This window comes from Eschrichtius robustus, chromosome 7 (genome assembly GCF_028021215.1).
Source record: "Eschrichtius robustus isolate mEscRob2 chromosome 7, mEscRob2.pri, whole genome shotgun sequence".
NCBI lineage: Eukaryota > Metazoa > Chordata > Mammalia > Artiodactyla > Eschrichtiidae > Eschrichtius > Eschrichtius robustus.
Window position 1 is genome coordinate 391,567 of NC_090830.1, and position 13,485 is coordinate 405,051.

The window sequence follows — 13,485 nt, forward strand, 5'->3', positions numbered from 1 at the left end:
CCTAGGTTTCTTGGCTATTTGCATGTGTCTCCCTCCCTCTCTTTGGTATAAGGTCCCTTGTCCATTTTACTTTGTCCATTCTGAATATAAGCCAATTTTCACTTTCATATGTTATAAATGTTTTCTCCCACTCTGCCTTTTTTCACTCTCTTAATGATGTCTTTTGATGAAGAGAAGTATTTTAGTCTGTTTCAATTTATCATTATTAGACATCTCCTTTATGACTAATGCTTTTTGTGCCCTGTTTAAGATTGGTTTTCCTTATTTCAAAGTCATAAAGATATTTTTCTATATTACCTTCTAGAAACCTGCATTAACTTTTTATCTGTAATCAGACTGGAATTGATATTTTCGAGTTAGGGGCCGAGTTGGGGGCCATGATTGTATGGATATATGGATATCCAGTTGACATGGAACCACTATAGTACATAACAACCTTCCTCACTGCTCTGCAGTACTACCTTTTGTCATAAAATAAGTATCCATAATAGATGTATGGGACTCTTTCTAGACCCTAAGCTCATTCACTGGCCTATTTGTCCTTTCTCCAATTGCACATTGTCTTAATTGCTGTACCTTTATAATAAATCTTCAGCTGATTAACTCATCCTACTATTAATATCTGATCAAATGTGTCATCTCACTTGGTTCTTCTATTCTTTGCTCTTCTGTTTGAAGATTGTCTTGGCTATTCTTAGTCCTTTGCATTTTCATATACATTTTAGAAATAACTTGTTGACTTTCTTCTTTTCTCTAGATATACTTACTCCCTAGGTAAACTCGTCCAGTTTCATCACTTTGGATATCCACAATCTGTCAAACAATCCTCTGCATTTAACAATCATTAAAATAAATCCAGAATCTGATGACTATTACCAATCTGGTCCAAGTCACCACCCATCCCTCACTGGTTTATTAAAATAGCCGACTATTTTAATAAGCTTCCATCCTTACCCCTTTAGTTGATTCTCCATGGTAGAGAGATCTTTTAAAATAAAATCTGGGTCTTCCCGGTGGCGCAGTGGTTAAGAATCCACCTGCCAACGTAGGGGACACGGGTTCGAGCCCTGGTCTGGGAAGATCCCACATGCCGCAGACCATTTAAGCCCGTGCGCCACAACTACTGAGACTGTGCTCTAGAGCCTGTGAGCCACAACTACTGAGTCCGCGAGCTGCAACTACTGAAGCCCGCGTGCCTAGGGCCCCTGCTCCGCAACAAGAGAAGCCACGGCAATGAGAAGCTTGCGCACCGCAACCAAGAGTAGCCCCCGCTCACTGCAACTAGAGAAAGCCCACACGCAGCAACAAAGACCCAATGCAGTCAAAAATAAATAAACAAACAAACAAATAAAAGATACAATAAAATCAAATCTGATAATGTTGCTCCTCTGGTCAAAACTCATCTCATTCAAGAGTAAATTCCAATGTTGTTAACAATGGCTTACACAGCTGGCCACACTATTGCTCTGCCCCAGCCATCCTGACCTCCCGGTGCTGGGCAGGGCCCCGCCTTAGGGCTTGTACTTGGTCAACTCCCTTCCTGGGAAGCTTTTCCCCAGTCTCTGCGTGGCTAATGCCTTCACCTCCTTCAAGTCTTTGCTCAAATGTCAACTTCTCCCTGAGGCCTTCCCTGACCACCATATTTAAAACTGCAAGTCACCCCTGAGACTAGATGAACACTCTAAACAAAATGCTTTACCTTTTAACAGGAACACAATAAGTATGACCCATAATAACTGATCAATTTAAAATGCAAAGTTTTGTTATTTTCACATGGCCAACTCTGTCTTCCTTGTGTTTGTTAAATATAAGACAGCCCTTATCATTAATCTCACATGATAACGGCCACAGAGTGGCAGACGCCGGCCTCTTCTGCGGGCCATCCATCTCATAGTTCTTTTCTTTCTAATTTGTAATTTTTAACGTGTGGAGAAAGGACTAGGTAAATCAAACGGTCTTTGCTTTAGTGGCATTTAACTAAACCCCAGTGCATACATGTGCAAGAAGAACTGGGAAGTTTCCTCCGAATCGTAAGAAGGTAGAGTGGAATTCCCTGCGTCCGGCGGTTAGGCGCCCGCTTTCGCTGCTGGGGGGCGCGGTTGGGGAACTAGGATCCTGCAAGCCTCGCAGGGCACCGCCTGCCCCCCGCCAGAAAAAGGTATTGTTTCCCTTATAGCAGTTTCACCAAATGTTACTTTTGAAATTTACTCTGATAGTATGAGATTTCTTCCTCCTCCTCACATCCAGTCACCAACTTTCGTCAAAATCCCCCCCCTAGACCTCTCTCATGCCGACATGTCTGTCCCCACAGCCCTGACACTTACCTCAGCCTTAATTCTGACCCTTCTTATTTTTCATGGGGACTATCTGTCCTCCTCACTGTCCTCGGGCCCCCTAGTTATATCGTTGATCCTTGAACAATGCAGGGAGGGGTTGGGGTGTGGACTCTCTGTGCGATCAAAAGTCCCTCCTATAACTTGGTCGCCCACCGTATACCCGGTTCCTCCATACCGGCTGTTCCCATATCCCCGGATTCAACCAACCCTGCATCACATAGTGCTGTACTATTTACTGTTGAAAAAAATCCATTTGTAAGTGGACCCACGCAACTCAAACCCATGCTGTTCAAGGGTAAACTGTACTTAAAAGCTTTCAGCTGTTTCTCCTTGCTTTCTCAATAAGGAAACGACTCATCAGGCTGTGCAAGACCTAATTGATCTAACTCTTCTGACCTCTCTAGTCTATGCTTTTGCATCTCTGCTCCAGTGATATTGAACTCCTTGCTTCTTCCTAAGAGAGTCAAGTTATTTTGTTTCTGTGTGGTGGCATATTTTTCCTCTCTGACTGAGGCCTCTTCTCAAGGAGGATAACTTCAAAGAGGGAGTTGAAAGGCCATTTTTCTCTTAGATTTCCTTGCCTCCTCTGTAGGTGAGGAACCCCTCACCTCTGTTCTCACAGCATCTTAAACATACTGATGTGACACTACTAGCAGTGTGACATTGGGCAAGTCATTAACCTTCCTGCGCCTGTGTGCTTTTCTGTAATGCAACGGTAATAGGGACGACCTTGTTGTGAGCATTAAATGAGTTAAGCCATATAACAATGCTAGGCACATGGTACACAGTCCATAAATATTAGCTACTACGACTGTCCAACAATATTATGTTTACTAACTTTCCATCTGCTGTCTGTATGTTGGCTGTTCAGTTAGGACAAAAACTGTACCAAGTTTAGCTCCGCCTCCCCAAGGTCTAGAACACTCTCTGAAACATAGTAGGTGCTCAATATATATTTACAGAAAGAACAAAATAAAAAATAAACTCCTCTAGTGTACATAGCAAGGCAGGACTGAATCATTTATAGGCACAATCTAATATATGAATATAGCCTAAGCTGAGGCCAGAAAATGAAAAAGTGACAAAGTACTAAAGAAATTGAAATTGATAAAGTACTAAATATTCAACCTGACGGTTCTATAATTTTCTTTCATGGCCTTAAAAAACTGCAGTGGCCATTTAGGATTAGAAAATTATGACAGCCGTAGCATTTTCTTTCAGTGGGTTAAATGTAATCATCACTTAGTTAAACATATGTATCAGCAATTTAAAATTCTCCATTTGATGCACAAAGGTATCTTTTAATCATAATTTATTAAATCATAAAGTCAAAAAAGCAGTAACAGAAGTCTAAGTTCCTTCAGTAGCAGATGTCTCAATGTCAACATACATACAAAAATGACCATATTTCCCAATGTTATATTAATTTGGATTTGTGGTTGTTTTCCTCATGTCTGACTCATTCCAATTTTGTGGAGAGCATCTGCTCTGAACTTACTTAAAATGTATTTGCTTCATTAAATTATTTTCTTTTCATGGAATGTTTTTGTTATTGGTTGGTGGCCAAAGATTTACCTTTTATGTTTTTTCCGTATTTTTTTAGTTTCCAGAGCAACACACTGAACTATACTTTAAATACCATAGAGCTTTCCTCAGGGAAGAGACACAAAAGAAAAGTTGGAGAAATTTCAGCATGTTTTAAAAACACATACACACATATCAGTTACAGAGAAACAAGACTCACAAAATGAAACTCCTCCAAATATTGTTTGCTAGAAATAGTATCATAACAAATTGTGTGCCCATATTTGTCACTCAGAAAAAGTCACTTCTAGAAAATATATTCTCTTCTTCACCCAAATGTTTAAACCTGATAAGTAAGATTGTTTCCTGGGAGATATATTCTTTAACAATCAAGACAAGCTTTTCAGTAAGCTGAAAGTTAGCTACTTTTACTAGTAGGAATAATGATCACCTAAAAACTGACAAATGACCTATTCTCCTTTTAACTTAGAGTTTACTTTCTTATTCACCAAATAAAGGCAACTTAACCAAATCATCCTAGAATTTGAGTCAGTTTATGAGAAAAAGAGAGAGAGGAAAAAAAAAGGTAGGATTTGCATACAAGGAAAAAATTGTCAGTTAAATACTTAAAGATGACACCTGCAAATTTGTTTTTCCATCATTACATTTAAGACTTTAGGTCTACTAGTACTGGAAAAAAAAACTGCAATGCACCAAAAACCTTCTAATGCATGAAACAGCTTTAAAAATTATTCCAAACAAAAGAAGCTTGCTATATGATCGTAACATTAGAAAGATTAAGGAAAGCTGACGTTCTTTTTCATGTAGAACAGAATTGAGAGATATAATAAAATGGTTGTTTTTTTTTTTAAAGCCACTAAGTTTTGGGGGTGGTTTGTTATGCAGCAACAGATAACTGAAAGCAGTAAGGAACTCCAGGTGGCCTTAGTGGCAGTGAGCACAGACTTGGAAGTCAGAGGCAAATCAGTACTGCCTGATGCATGTCTGGGGGGGACACTGGTGGGCATAAAAAAGCACAGAGGAAGGCGGCATCAACGGCACAAGGAACAGTCACAGCAAGAGGACTGCAGGGCTGCAGGTGGTGACTCTGCCTGTATGTGTAGCATCCTGTACCCTTGAATGCGCCCAGAGAGATGGAAGTGAGGAGCTGAGGTCTTAACCTAAGTTAGATGAGTTAGGGTTAGTAATCTATTAGACTCGGGGGTCAAACTGTTAAAGTGACCTTACTTAAGGTCCACGAGTTGGTGGACAGCATTATTTACAATAGCCAAGATACAGAATAAATGTTCATGAGCCATAAAAAAAAGATCAAATCTTGCCATATGTGACAACATGGATGGACCTTGAAGGCATTATTATGCTAAGTGAAATATAACAAATACCGTATGATTTCACTCATGTCGAATATGAAAAACAATAAACCAAAATAAATGAACAAATGAAATAAAAAACAGACATGTAGATATGGAGCACAGTGTAGTGGTTACCAGAGGGGAAGGGAGGGGAGGGCGAAATGTGTAAAGGGCATCAACTGTATGGTGACTAATGGAAACTAAATTTTTGGTGGTGAGCATGCTGTAGTGTAGACAGAAGTAGAAATATAATGTTGTACACATGAAACAGAAAATGTTATAAATCAACGTTATTTCAATTAAAAAAGAAATGAATTTTTAGTAGAAATGATTTATATTTATTATAGAAACATTACCAAAAAGAACAAAGTAGAAATCTAAGACTCACCCCCAGTTCTACTGACCAGAAATAATCAGTGATAACGTCTGATAATCCAAACATCTTTCTGTACTATTAGTAGAGAAAGAAGAGTGACAGAAAAAGTATAAACAAGTGGAATCTTAAAATATATGGGATTTAAAATAAAAATTCTAAATTACATTTTGCTTAAATTTAACAGACAGTAAGTAAAACTGAAGGAATAAATAAAATCTTAAACGTTACAAATATCAGGGTCTACACTAATCCTTTAAGGATTATGAAAGGCTAGCGTTTCAACCCTAAATAGCACCTGTCTTTCTGCTATGAAAAATTAAATCTGCCCTGATGCTTCCTCCCACCTCCCCACCCCCACCAGATTCTCATTACCTATTTTTTTTAACCAAGACATATAACACATTCTCATATACGATATTAACGCTGTGGAAAATTTTAAAAGGCATGGAATGATTTTGATGAGTCTATGTTTAAAAATAAACATAAAGCCTCATACTGACAAATTTTACAAATGATCTTTTTAAGGCAGCATAGATGTGTACTGCTGCAAATGTGCTACTCGGCCAACCTGACAAATGTGATATTTTGCTGTTTGCTAGACTTTGTTCACATACTAGCTAGAAATATGAAATGCATTTCCAAGTGAATTTCATGAAGCGCAATAGAGAATGCTGTAATAAAATCCAAATATTCCTTCCACTACATTCCTTTCCTCTAATACTTCTGTAATTCAATCTGAAAAGACCAAGTTTGTCTAGAAAGATTACTTCTTTATAGGCCACTAATGTTGCTTATTGCTTAGCTTCGGACATTTTCTAGGTACTCAAACTGCCTTAAAAATCATCAAATCACTGAAAACCAAACTAAGGATATTGTACAATTTTTGTTTCCTTGTTTTAAAATGGTAACAATATTTAGCAGCTCAATTCTGTGACAGTTTCCTGACACTATTTCTCAAAAAAATCACCACCAGGTTTTCTATCTCATAACCTCTGCTGTAATGGTTTTCAAACCTGGTTGCACATTGCAATCACTCAGGTACCTTTAAAAAATAAGGATGTCCAGCCCCAGCCCAGATCCATTAAGTTAGAATCTTTGGGAATGGGCTCCGAGAAAGGTGTTTTAAAAGCTTTTAAACATAGTATAGGGTTTGGTAAGCTCTTATTTTAAATGAAGAATCTAAATCATCTCTATGAAAATAGATACTCGATTTACCGTGTGTTCAGTTATATTGAAAATAATTTTATTTAGATTTTTAAGAGGTGAAAGTTATCACTATCAATCATATTTCTCAAATTAAATGATGGCATCAGTTTTCAAGATCTGTAAAGCTATAGAACTGCTTTTTTGGTTCAAAACTGTAATTTTATAGTACCCCATCATACAAAACTCCTTTTTAAAGGGTGAATGTTAGGAAATTTTGTCCCTTTATTGACAAGTTTTATGATTAGTTTGAGGGATTAAATGCTAGCAAAACGTAAGACTCTGACAAAACAATAATGAAACAAGAATCTGGCTAGGAGTAAAAGGAATAAATGGTCACTGATTTCAGAGCCCATTTGTAGGCTAAGATGCTTTTGTTTTTAAAAATTTTTTTGTTGTTTATCTCAGCTTCTAAACCTTTTCTTGTTTATATTAGAAGTTCCATTTTATCTGATGAGTTTCCAAACATCTCTTTAAAAAAAATTATTTTATTGAAGTTTAGTTGATATACAATGTTGTGTTGATTTCTACTGTACAGCAAAGTGATTCAATATACACATATATAATTCTTTTTCATATTCTCTTCCATTATGGTTTATCACAGGATACTGAATATAGTTTCCTGTGCTATACAGTCGGACCTTGTTGTTTTCCAGTCATCTTTAGTAAGAAATGTTCCATAATAACCCACTTCCTTTATCCCACTAGTATATGCTTGGGCTTTGGGCAGTACTCTTTCTCTTGTAGAAGCTGACTGATGATTCATTTTCTAATTTCCTCTTCTTAAGCCATTCTTACGAAATCCTCCAAGATTCCTCAATCAAATAGGCTAACATTCTTCACGTTTTAAAAAAAAAAGTGTTAGACTAGCTGGCAATCTGATTGATGTTTCTGTGTGACTGCTGGGGTAGTACAGGAATATGGATAACTTTTAAAGTTAAATATAGTAAACTTATTTACTTTGCATTCTCAAGCTAGAAATCTCCACAGACATAATCTGCATATCTACTAGCTCATGTCTCATAATCATGTTCCTGAGGTGCTGCGAGACTTTGAATGTCCTCCTGTAATGACCAAGTGAGCACAGCACGTGGAATGACCAGGGAGCAAGGGGACAGCCTAGCAGGCCAAATAAATCCTGGCCATCAGTGGGTGACAGATGTCTCGGCCAGATCACCCCCACAGCAACACTGACCACACAGAAAACACACAACTAAATTTAATATTTTCCGTTTCCCTCCCCTTCTGTAAGTGATGCTCAGGGTGCATAAGGAATCAGAGCTACACATTAGTATAAAATGTTAATATTAGGTGTTATCTTCCATTGATAGGTTCAAACCCACCCCAGATTCTAGAGCTAATGTCATCTCCTTTGTAATAGTGGGGAATTGCTCTAAAACACATAACCTAAAAGCTAAATTATTCTTGTGTAGGTATTAGGGGAATTTCAAGCAATGTAACATTTTTTGACAGCGACATTTTTTTGTAAACGATCAAAATGGACAAGCACCATCATTAAGAACACAAAGCAGTGGTTGTTAAGAAAATTATTCTACATTTCAACATCAACACTATCTCTTAGGTCTGTCTTAATCTGGAAGTAGCTATGTGAAGGCACATTGATTTATACCGCTTTTTAGACACTGAATTACTTTTTATAGCAATATCCCATATACCAAATGGACAGACAAAGAAAATAGTTATCTTAAAGTAAGTGGGAAAAAAAGAGAAAGCTCTTAAGTGGCCATCTATGTACTTACTTCTAGAACCTTGAAAATCCTTTGGATAAATAAGAAACTTGACATCTTCACTGGACTCATACCAGCTTTGAGGGAAAAAAAAAAAAAAAAGGGACTAGAAACAGCCTGCCTGGCGGTTTCACAGAGGTTCTGGCCTTCTGTTCACATATTCTTCATGACAGGTGCAGTTCCTTCCCTCCCTCCATCTGGGGCCTGGCTTAGCACTTAAACTGGCCTCTACACCAGCAAGAAGCATATGGGCTGGGACAGGGGCGATATCTGCTTTCTGTTGGTATCTGCTCTGTGTTGTCTTAAGCTTGTCCCTCCAGTTACTGTAGATACCTTGGTCCTGACTCACTATATGTTAAGCATTTTTTTTTTTTTTTTTTGGCTGTGCCACACGTCTTGCCCTGACCAGGGATTGAACCCGTGCCCTCGGCAGTGAAATTGCGAAGTCCTAACCACTGGACCACCAGGGAATTCCCTTAAGCATTTTAAAAATGTAATAGTTGCTATAAAGAAAATATCTGACGTACACTTCTAAGTCGGGGAGCATAAAGAAGTGAATCAGTCATCCAACTTCAAAGTAGAACACCACCAACGCCATTGTCCCAGCACCCCTTCCTCTGTCAGGGTACTCTCTGAGTTAACCCCTATCCTAAAATTCGTGTTTATTATTCTCTCTTCTTTTTTGAAAAATATGTTCCATATATGTATATATCTCTAAATTATGTATTGTTTAGTTTTGCCTATGCTGGAGCCTTTAAAATGGTATCACACTAAATGCAATCATATCAGGCTGTTTTTTTTTTTTTTTTCAAAAAACACACTTTAATTTTCCTAATAGTCATCCATACTGATGCTTGTAAGTGGTATCTCATTCAGTTTTACTGCTGTGTAATATTCCACTATGTAAACAGACCAGCATTTATTCACCCATTCTCTTGTCCATGTAAATTAGTATTCTTGGTATATTTTTGCTTTAAGACTTTCCTATAAATATCCTTGCAAATGTCTCCTGGTGCACGTGCCAAATTCTACCTAGTTGTGGAATTGCTGGGTTATAGGTTACGTGAATGATTAACACTATGAGTTAGGGCCAAATTGTTTTCCAAAGCAGCTACAGCATCTTACTCTGACTGGCATTGCAAAAAAGGATCCTGTTGTTCTACCCATCCTTGCCAACACTTGGTATTTTCAGACTTCTTGATTTTTGCAAGCTAGAAGGTGTGAAATGGAATTTCAATGTGGTCTTAATTTACATTTTCCTGAAAACTAATGAGTTTTGTGCATCTTTTTCCATGTCTAGTTGCCACTGGTTCATTTGTACATTCTTCTTTTAGACTGAGTATTTTCTTATTGATTTTAAAGAATTCTTACACCTTCTATCATACTTTGTTAGTTACATATGTTACGAAACTGTGCAATTTTTGCCCTCATTGGGCCACAATTCTAGTACTGGCTTATTCCATCATACCTTCCTTCCCTGCCCTCGAGCTATTGAGGAATTGAGAAAATAGCAGTATGAGTTTCTAAATGGAGTTTTAATAATTCTATATCCTGAAAAGGATATTTAATATAATTAGATATTTCTTTTTAACATAGATTGGCAGACAAATTTATTGCCAATGTAGTGAAAATCAATTACCATTGTTGAGAATGTAAAATGAAACTCGATAGGGGTGGTGATACCTGAGTGTACTATTTGACAAAACTCACTGAAATTATTATATGTAAATTCTATCCCAAAAATGCTGATTTAAAATTAATAAAATAACAGGTGTAAATTGTAACACAGGGAGGTGGTATAGCACATTGGTTAAGGTCTGGTTCTAGAACCAACCTGCCACTTAGCTCTGCCACTTAGTATGTTACCACCTTGGGCAAGTTATTTCATATCTTTAACCCTTGCATTTCGCATTGGCAAAGTGGGGATAACAGCAGTACCTATACTGTTATATTATAAATGTTACAGTTTTCACATTTGGGCAGGTAATCCACTGATAATTTATTTTTGAGTTTGCTGTGAAGTAAGGCTGTAGTCTCATTCTTTTTTCTGAGAGATAACCAAGTTGTCACAACACTATTTATTTATCCATCCCTGCCCACTGATTTTGAATACTACTTCTGTCATATCAGATTTCCTTATATGCCTCATTTAGTTTCTGGATTCTTGATTGTGTTTCCTTAAGTCTATTGTCAAGCACTGCACCAATACAGTACTACACTGTCTCAATCACTACAACATTATAATTAATCTTGATATATAACAGGAGAAGTTTTCCTTCCCTGTTCTTTGCTGCTATCTTATTGATTCCTGAGCTTTTGTTCTTTCCTATGAACTATAGATAGTCTATCAAGTTACATGAAACAAACACAAAAAAATCCTGTTGGAATTCCAGAGAATTCATAGATCTATTTGGGAAGAACTGATAATCATCAACTAATATTGATCCATTAATATGAGCTATCCATTTATATAGATCTTTTATCTTTCAATCACATTTTATAACTTTATAGGTTTTTTCCCAGTGTTACAGTCTGTCTTTTAACAGAAAAATGTAATCTATTTACATTTATTGTCTCTATTGATATTTTTGAACCCATTTCTACTATCTTTTTTGGTCCATATGTCTCCCACACCTTGTCCCCTTTATTTTGGTCTTTTATATCCCTTTAGCCTCTTTTTTTCTCTGTTGGTGTGGAGACTATAGATTATATTTATACGCTTTTAAATTACTGTATCTCTGCACATGACAGAGACCATTCCATTCTCTCCTCACCTTTACTGAGAGTGAAGGGAAAAAGAGTAAAACTAGACAAAAAGGTGAGGAAAGCATAAAAGAGAGGAAAAGAGCCAGTGATGACATACTTTGAAGTGGGGGACCAAAACTGAATTCTTCAAAGGAAGAAACTGAACGCTTTCCTTCCTCGTGCAGTTCCTCCTCTCATCACATATTTAGATAGGCAGTGCCATTTTTAGCTTACAGGTTATATGATTTTCAGCATTTCCTTTATACTTCTCAGTCATTCAAGGTAATCAAGGTCTCTTTTTATTATAACTGTTACTCTTAAAATGGTTTACCAGCTATGTTGAACTCATCTTACTTTTAGGTGAGTTATTTTAGTTAAAGCACTACAAGAATTTGTCACCAGCAAACATTTAAGGTAATTGGGTACAGAGTTACTGGAAGACAGTACATTTAATTTCTTTTAAAAAATTTATTTATTTATTTTTGAGGTAAAGTTGATGGATAATATTATGTAAGATTCAGGTGTACAACACAGTGATTTACGGTTTTCAAAGGTTATACCCACATTCACAATTATAAAATATTGGCTATATTCTCTGTTGTACAATATATCCTTGCAGTTTACTTATTTTATACATAGTTTGTATCTCTTAATCCCCTATCCATGGACAGTACAGTTAATTTCTTAAACTTAGAAAAGACCGACTGAAATAAAGTAGTATTTGCATCACATTTATTTACCATATAAAACAAAACAAGATGTAGAGTTTAGAAGTTCCTAAAAAATATTTAATCATAATAACAATGCATAAACTTTGTGGGGGGGGGGAAAGTTTATTTCTAACTTGCATATTTGAAACTTTTACTTCGCAAGGAGACGACCAGATATCCTTTCACAATATCTTTACACAAAGCTTTCAGACCACGTTTCTCATATAGTTTTATTTAACACTTTAATATTTTTAGATTGTTTAAGATTTATACACTAGCAAGTCTCTTTTATATGGACCGAGAGGCATATCTTTAGAGAACACTTTGTCCTATACATTCATGATCCATTAAACACCTTAAAACCATTATCATTTATATTGGCAAAATTAGCCTAGGTTTACAAAGTGAAAAGTGAAAGGCCCCATATTTCAGAAAATCAGAAATAGAAACTAAGGTTGATAAAAATTAATGATTAAAAAATATAATGCAAATAAACAAACATCAAATGAACAACTGGGAAGTTTGTTCAGCAATAGTGAGATTGGTCAGTGTTCCCATAGAAAACACAGGCACAAAGCAGAGAAGAACTGATCATGGCCGTAATGACACCCATCAGGCAAATATCACTAAGTTTGTTCTCTTCTATTCCCATATTCTTTAAGTCAGCACTCATGGATATCTACTGCTCGTTGTTCTTGAGGGACTCTCAAATGTTAAAGAAAAATAATCAGTTGATCCATTTTTAATGTTTTATAGTTCTCAGCGTGTAAATCTTTCACCTCCTTGGTCAGGTTTTATTCCTAGGTATTTTTTTTTTTTTGGTGCGATTTTAAAAGGTACTGTTTTTTTACATTCCCTTTCTGACATTTCATTGTTAGTAAAACAAAACGCAACCGATTTCTGAATGTTAATCTTGTATCCTACTACTTTGCTGAATTCATTTATTAGATTTAGTAGTTTTTGTGTGGAGTCCTTAGAGTTTTCTATATATAGTATCATGTCATCTGCATATAGTGACAATTTTACCTCTTCCCTTCCAATTAAAAAAAAAAAATTATTTATTTGGCTGCACCGGGTCTTAGTTGCGGCACGCAGGATCTAGTTCCCTGACCAGGGATGGAACCTGGGCTCCCTGCATTGGCAGCATGGAGCCTTAACCACTGGACCACCAGGGAAATCCCTTTTATTTGCTTTTCTAGTCTGACTGCTGTGGCTAGGACTTCCAACACTATGTTGAATAGAAGTGGCGAGAGTGGGCATCCTTATCTTGTTCCAGATTTTAGTGGGAAGGCTTTCAGCTTCTCACCATTGAGTATTTTTTTTTTAATAAATTAATTTAATTTATTTATTTATTTTTGGCTGTGTTGGGTCTTCGTTGCTGCGTGCGGGCTTTCTCTAGTTGCGGCGAGCGGGGGCTACTCTTTGTCGCGGTGCGCGGGCTTCTCATTGCAGTGGCTTCTCTCGTTGTGG

The 13,485-nt window shown here is 36.8% G+C and overlaps 1 protein-coding gene across 2 annotated transcripts in view; it reads right to left on the reverse strand.

Annotated features, from left to right (window-relative positions):
• REEP3 (receptor accessory protein 3) overlaps nucleotides 1-13,485 on the reverse strand; it is a 97,818-nt gene that overhangs the window by 74,479 nt on the left and 9,854 nt on the right. The window lies entirely within an intron of this gene.